General features: G+C 43.0%; 1 pseudogene; it reads left to right on the top strand.

Moving 5' to 3' along the window:
• The first annotated feature begins 357 nt into the window (after positions 1-357).
• LOC119342780 lies at positions 358-7,810 on the top strand (annotated as a pseudogene).
• The last annotated feature ends 371 nt before the right edge of the window (positions 7,811-8,181 follow it).

Genomic DNA, 8,181 nt, shown 5'->3' with positions numbered 1-8,181 from the left:
GTTTTTGCTGATGTGCCAAGGTGAGCCTCCCCACACCCGATCTCTGTCTCTCTGAGTCTCGAACTCTGCAACAAACATGTTTACTCCCGCCGATCTGAACTTGAGACCTCGTGGATTGCCCCAAGCCGGCCGAAGCGCATTAGTGATGGTCTGGATGTGAATATGGTTCCGGTGGAGCACTTTATCGGCCAATAGCCACTTCCCCGGCCTTCCCTCGATGCAATCGTCAAGGATCAGAGGAGTAGCCTCTTCCTCGATATATCAAGCTTCCCAAGGGCCTCCTCAAGTATCCTCCTGGCGGCGTTCCCTGCCTGGGAATCGCTCCCCTCCCCCGAGCCTGTGGCGCTGGGAGCAGCCATGAGCCCGGAGAACTTGCCACTCTCCTACCTCGCTTGCACCGGCGACGAATCGTTGGGCAGAGAAGGTTCCACGTCAAACCCTAGTCGCCACCAGCGCCGCCAGAGGTTTTAGGGTTTGGGGGAAAACGGGATTATAGAGATTGAAGCTCTCAGCCTGGTTCTAACAAACTTAACTGAACTTCTGTACACGAGATAAATAAATACATTGTACTAAGATGTTAAGAGTCCTTATACTGATATTATATTTAGTTATTTTTATTCAAGGATACATTAATTAAGTTTCAAAGTCAATTGTCATTTTTAGTAAATTGGTGTGTGGTAGAATTCTTTAGGTAGTTGTTAATTTACAACACTCTGCACATGTATTGACTGCGCGTCCGTTCTGCTTCCTTCTTTTTTCTTCCTTTCTGACTCTAGAATCGAATTTGTCCTTGGTGTGGGCCGTTGAAATTTTCTCCAGTCTGTTTCCTTGCAAGAATTAGCACAGGCAACGTAACAATTCAATTCCTTGGGTGTTTTTCTTGCGATTCCCCTTCAGGGCCGTATGATTCTTCGCAGGGAAGAAGCTATTTGGGCTGAATCAGACGAGGTGCTTGAGCAGATTGGGAAGGGCTCCTTTGGCTCTGCGCTCCTGGTGAGGCACAAGGTTGAGAGGAAGAGGTTGGTGCAATTCCACCCTTGCTTGCTCCCCACAGTCCCTGGATCATCTCTCAATCTCAAGTATGCCTTGTTGCAGGTATGTCTTGAAGAAGATCGAGCTCGCTCGTCAGACCATGAGGTGCCAGGGATCCGCGCACCAAGAGGTTTCTTTCATTTCCTATTTTGTGCCATGTCACATGTCAACATTCAACTTAGATGCATGGTTTGTTTGACCTTTGGATGAAATTCGGCATTTTGTTCATGCAGATGGAGCTCATCGCAAAATTAAGGAGCCCTTACATCGTGGAAAACAAAGATTCTTGGGTGGCGAAGGTGAGCATGGTCTCCCCTCTTCTCTTATGATCTTATCTTGCAACGTTTCAATCTTCCTACTGAAAATTTCAAAAATAAAAAAATGTTCTGACGGAAGGATTCATGTGACCGCCGACCTCTGAAATTCGTGTTTTTTGTTGTTGTCATCAGGGGTGCTATGTGTGCATCAGGATTGGTTACTGCGGGGGAGGGGACTTGTATGTGTGTAACTTGTGAAGTGAGCTCTGAACTGAATTTGGAACTTGTAACGAAATTGTGGTTCTCTGTTTTTCCCTATGCATTTGCAGGCTAGAGGCCATTAAGAAGGCTAACGGCAACCATTTCTCGGAGAAGGTGCTCAACTACTTTGTAATATGTCTTGTTCAGTAGCCGCAAATTCCGCTTACTGAATTTTGCCCCGTTGCAATGCCAATTTTTCTGGATGCAGAAACTCTGTGTGTGGCTTGTGCAGCTCCTGATGGTGCTTGATTACTTGCATGCCAATCATATCCTTCATCGAGATGTCAAGGTTTTTACATTTGTAACCTTTATCTGGTACTCACATTTCATTTCAGTTAAGCCTAGCCGGTTGCTCACCATGCATAGTACTTTTTTTTAGTGTTCAAATATATTTCTTACAAAGGACCAAAATATACTGATCAGTCAGTACGCTCTAATAAAATCAGTTACTAGGAAAAATACTTGAAAGAACGGATGGCAATATCTTCTGTTTTCGAATATATATGTTGTCTGAAACAGGTGATCTTGGGCTGGCTAAAGTGTTTACTTCTGATGATTTAGCTTCGTCGCTAAGTTGTTCTTTCTCAATCCACAGGCACGTGTTTCTTTCTAATATATAAGTTGCTTATATAATTTGATATATTGTGTTTGTTCTGAAGGTTGTAGGAACTCCCAGTTACATGTTCCCTGAACTTCTTCCTGACATTCCATATGGCTCCAAGCCCGACGTATGGTCGTTAGGCAAGTATTCCTATCTAATATTCAGTCACATGTCTTGCTCTGAATGTCGCATTGTTCTCTTGTCTAAATATTTGCAATTTTCAGGATGCTGCATCTATAAGCATTTGTAAGTCGATATGCTCTTTAAGCATTTGGTATTACATTTCGCCAAAAGTTGCATTTAAGATGATGTTTTTCCCTAACAGGATATGCAGACACTGATAAACAAGATTAACAAGTCTGTTGTCGCCCCTGTACCGACAATATATTTTGGCGCATTGTAAGCACTTGTAACGGATTAACTTGAAGGAAGTTCTTGTGAACTATTCATGGCATCTGAAAATTATTTTTATAATATGTTCATTTTCTATCATGCAGTAGGGGACTCATCAAAAGCATGCTGCGTAGAAATCCAGATCACAGACCGTGTACGAGTCATTTTCCTAGAGAATATTTATTTTATTTTAATGACTATAATCTTGTTTCTACACTCATTTGCGCATCTCATCGCCTCATATTGATTATGTTTTCCAGGTTGTAGATCTGCTAAACCATCCGCATCTTCAGCCCTTTCTTTTGAAGAGGAGGCCATCCCTCGACCTCTGCATCGGAGAGATGCATGCAGCCAATTTATTAAAAAACCGTCAGTAACAAAGTCTGAACTGCAAAGTACTGCTCACAAAAGGAGCAAAGGAAAAAAAATAAAGAGTACAAGTCTCAAAGCCGCATCCGGCTGGATGAGGATCCACTAAGGACCTATCCTATGCAGTGATCGCCATCCAAACTGGTTGAAAAAAACCCGTGCTGCCATCTCCCATCGGTTGCACCCAGTAGCCAGCTGCTCCCTGGAGGCTGTACGAGTGAGTAATGACCACGTACGGATCCATGCCGTAGCCTCGAATATGACCTGCAAGAAATTAGTCATAGGTTTTCTGTTAAAAATTGTATCATTCCTACAGTTCCATATAGCCAAAATAAGTGCGCATATTCCGATCCGAATATTACATGTGATATGAACATTCACTCCATCAAGCCACGTCCCAAACAATGCTTCTATGCTATTAGGAGGTGAAATATTAAAGGCTACATGCACCGACCGTCAAAGTAACTTCACAAGAGGACAATCAAGAAATAGGTGTTGTATTGTTTCATCCTGATCACAAAAACAACACCTCGAGCTACCTACCCATCTCCGCCTCAATAAGTTATCTTTGGTTAGCACTTGTTTGTGAACAAACCACATAAATATGTTAATTTGTAAGGGCACTTTAACTCACCAAATATAAAGCGATCGCGGGATTGGGTCAGAGTTGATGAGATCTAAGTACATGGACTTGACCATGAACAAGCCACTATTCGTGAGCTTCCATCTAAAATAATCCTCCTCATCAGAGAGGTGCACCTCCATTAGCCTCCTGACTAAGTGTAGCCAAGAAGTCCAGCGTTCCCCAACTAGAGATTGCCTGAACTGGATATTCAAGGGTACCGTCCGCATCACTGTTGCCACGTACTCTTCCTTGCGTTGAGCAATATGATACAGTGAAGGATACTGGAGAGCTAGTGGTGTATCTCCTAACAACGTATCCTCCCAAAACCTTATTGTTGAGCCGTACCCAACACTAAACTTCACCCCATGGAAGAAAGTATCTTTCACTCTCATGAGTCCCTTCCAAAATGGTGACTCATTAGGTCTTACGGTAACCTTGGCTAGAGTTTTGGAGTGTCAATACTTGTTGCGAAGAATCTGGGCCCACATTCCTTCGGAATGCAGTGATAATCGACATAGCCATTTACTCAACAAGCATTTATTTTTCACCTCGAGGTTTTTAATCCCAAGACCCCCATGGTCCTTTGGTCGACAAATAATGTCCCATCTTGCCAGACGATATTTTGTCTTAACCTCATCCGATTGCCAGAAGAATCGAAATCGATAAAAGTCTAATCTCTTGCGTACCCCTTTGGGTATTTCGAAAAAAGACAGGAGGAACATCGGCATGCTCGTTAGTACTGAATTAATTAATAGTAGCCGTCCTCCATATGACATAAGCTTACCCTTCCAGCAGCTAAATTTCTTCTCGAATCGATCCTTGATACATTTCCATTCTTTATTAGTCAATTTCCTATGATGGATTGGAATGCCAAGATAGCTAAAGGGCAAAGATCGCAGTTCACAGCCGAACAGGTTCTTGTATTCTTTTTGGTCATCCTTGGCCCTTCCAAAACAGAAGAGTTCCCTTTTGTGGAAATTGATCTTCAGCCCCGACAATTGCTCAAAGAGGCATAGGATGAGTTTCATATTTCGAGCTTGTGCAAGGTCATGTTCCATAAATAATATTGTGTCATCTGCATATTGTAAGATGGATACCCCCCATCCACTAGATGAGGGACTAGTCCATCAACCAGCCCCTTTTCCTCGGCCCAGCCTATGAGTACTGTCAACATGTTAGCCACAATATTAAACAGTATCGGGGACATTGGCTCACCGTGCCTCAGGCCTTTATGCATTTGAAACTAATGTCCAATATCATCATTCACCTTTATTCCAACACCGCCTTTCTGGACAAAGGAATCGACCTGATTCCTCCAGGGTGCATTGAAACCATTCAAGCGCATAGCTTGCTGTAGAAAAGGCCACTTAACTTTATCATAAGACTTTTCAAAATCCACTTTGAATATCAGTCCATCGAGTTTCTTCGAGTGGATTTCATGTAAGGTTTCGTGTAAGACAACTACCCCTTCTAGGACGTGTCTTCCAGGCATGAAGGCAGCCTGACTTGGTTGCACCATCGAGTGTGCCACTTTTGTCAGCCTATTGGTGGTCACTTTCGTAAAGATTTTGAAACTGACATTCAATAAGCAGATGGGCCTGAATTGCTCGATGCAGATGGCCTCCTCCATTTTAGGGAGAAGAGTGATCGTGCCAAAATTCAAATGAAACAGTTGATGATGCCCATTGAAAGGATCATGAAACATTGGCATAAGATCGTCCTTCACGATATGCCAACATTTCTTATAAAATTCTGTCGGGAACCCATCTGGTCCCGGTGCCTTGTTTGGTTTCATTTGATCTATCGCCTCAAACACCTCCTTCTCAGTGAAAGGAGCAGACATGATCTCATTCTCCTCTGACTGCAACTGAGGGATATCTGCCAGTACACTCTCATCTAGAGTCACGGCGTTCTCTATCGGAGGTCCAAACAACTGCTTGTAATAGTTGGGAATATACATCTTCAAATTCTCATGCCCAACAACTATTCCTCACCCTGTTCAAGCTGAATGATTTTTTTATCCTATGCTTGCCACTCGCAATCATATGGAAAAATTGTGTATTGTCATCCCCTTTTACCACCTTAAGAACTTTGGCACGCAATGCCCACTTCATTTCTTCTTCTCTAAGTAACTTACGCAAGTTGGCCTCGGCCTCCGACTTTCAAGCTTGCTCAGTCTGATCGAGCAAATTCGTTTCCGCCCGTATATCTAGCGTCTGAATTAACTAGAGAAGCCTCTCCTTCTATTTTAATAGATCCCACTCTCATTTCTGGCCCAACCCCTCAAGAGTTGTCTCAGGTGTCTGATTTTGTTCTGCCAGCGTTCCACGCTAGATGTGCCCTTCATTGGTTTAGCCCACTCTCTAGCCACCATCTGAATGATATTTTCTTTTTCGAACCAACTGAATTTGAACAAGAAAATATTTTTATTGCCAATATGTGTGGCGTCACCGGAATCAACTAACAGGGGTGTGTGGTCCGAGATCGCCCTTTGCATCGCGTGCACCGATAGGGCATTTTTGTTCCCATTCCACACTCGTAAGTACCCTATCAAGCTTCTCGTACGTAGGAGTAGGAAGAGAATTTGCCCAGGTAAATTGTCTTCCTGAAAGCTCTATCTCCCTAAGATCAAGACTCTCAATGATCATATTGAACATAAAAGACCACCGTCCATCAAAACGATCATTGTTCTTTTCTTCCTTCCTCCTAATGATATTAAAATAGCCTCCTACCAAAATTGGCAGTCTTTCATCTCCACAAATCCGTACCAAATCTTCTAAGAACTCCGGCTTAAACTCTGGTTGGGCAGCACCATACACTGCCACTAAGGCCCAACGGAACCCATCAAATTTGGACCTAACCCTGAACTTCACCATATAATCTCCTCTTACTACATTTAGAACCTCAAGAGTCTCACACTTCACTCCCAAGAGAATCCCACCGGATCTCCCTCTTGGCGGAAGGCAGTGCCAATCAAAGGCTACTCCCTCTGTAAGTGAGCCTAGAAATTGTGGTGTAAAGTTATCTCTACCAGTCTCAAGTAGAGCTATAAACCCTAATTTATCCTCTATACTTGTTTCAGCAAGGAACCATTGCTTAGCCAAGTCTGCCAGACCTCTGCTATTCCAAAAGATCCCTTTCATATTTCATCATGGACTTCTTCAGCCCTATGTGTTGGAAATCCAATCGAAATCAAGTCCGGCTCGCAATATGTTCCTAGCTATACTTCCTAATAGACATGAAAAAAACAAGACTATGTTCTGATGATGAAGACAATTGCAAAGCCCGATATATTAAGAGTCATTCATTTAAAGTACAGAGGATTGTGGAACTTGACAATGCCACTGCTAACCATGGCCCTCCTCAGTCTACGAGAACAGCAAAAGATTGTTCAGAACGGCTTCATCAAGAGATGGGTCAGTTACCAGTCCAGGTCAACAAGGAAGTTGTCAAAGAAGCGATGCAGGATAAACATTCAAATGAAACAGGATCACCGGGACCTACTCCACGAAGGGCGTCCTCGACTCCTAGGAGACGGCTAGAACCTGCAAAAACATTTCATGCTATAACAGCTCACAAAGAGGAGGTACGTACTATCTGGCCATACAAAAGGTTAAACTCTTGTACACAGTAAAAAATAACTGAACATGCGGGAGAGCTGTGTATCAACTTGCAGGTTCGCGTTATGTGTAGTACATGTGTGACTTATTGTGTGTACTTTGATCAAATATTATGCATTAACCTTTTGTTGTTTGGACACTAGCAGCCTACGCCGTCAAGGTCTTCAATGGACTAGACAATACAAGCTACACAGTGAGCATCACTTTCCCCACACATGTTCAAAGCAGTTGAGAAGAGCCGAATCACCGACATTCTCACCAGATTGAAGTCTCCTGATCTTTCAGTTAACGCACCTTGAATTGACAGAATTGGTGAATTCCCACTGGCATCGTTTGAAGATCCATTGCATCCCATCATGAAGCTCTTGCCACCATCTATCACTGACAAATCACCAAGGACAAATGCACTTTCCAAGTGCTCCAGGGGGACAGCGAAAGCTACACCAACACTCGTGATTTGAACCTACTCAGTATCGACAATAATCAAGTTGGAAGTTCGTCCGATTGGAGGCAGAAGAGGTTCGACACGACATCCTACTGGCTGCGAGCTGAGGCTCTAGAGGACTTGCTTGAGTCAGTGACCAGTTGCTCCAACAAGAGAGAGAGATTTCAGGAGTTGCCCCCCTTGTGGATCAGTAATTCAATTTTCTGACATGAAATGGTCCTCTGAGTACAACCCCAAAACCATGTTGACATTTTGTGGAAGGAACAATTCTTGGATGTACTTCAATACTATAAGTTATCTTAAAATTTTGCTGATATCTGAATAAAGTTGTAATTCGGTTGTTCTTGTTTTTGTATTTCTACATTGATAAGATTGGTTCAGTGTAGGCCCTTCTGCCTTGAAAGATCACATGGATATGCAGCCGACACTTCTTCTCCAAAATAATAAGGGAAAAAAGAGCTTTTAACAGGTAAGACTATAAGCCGTACGTTATATTTTGCTATTTTTGCTTGCTTGAGTATATAGCATGTTTGGTGATAAATAAGCTTGTCGTGAGCTGTATTCTGAATTATCCGATA

Source organism: Triticum dicoccoides, unplaced genomic scaffold (assembly GCF_002162155.2).
Source record: "Triticum dicoccoides isolate Atlit2015 ecotype Zavitan unplaced genomic scaffold, WEW_v2.0 scaffold104725, whole genome shotgun sequence".
Classification (NCBI taxonomy): Eukaryota; Viridiplantae; Streptophyta; class Magnoliopsida; order Poales; family Poaceae; genus Triticum; species Triticum dicoccoides.
This window is presented reverse-complemented; position numbering and strand designations above follow the sequence as displayed.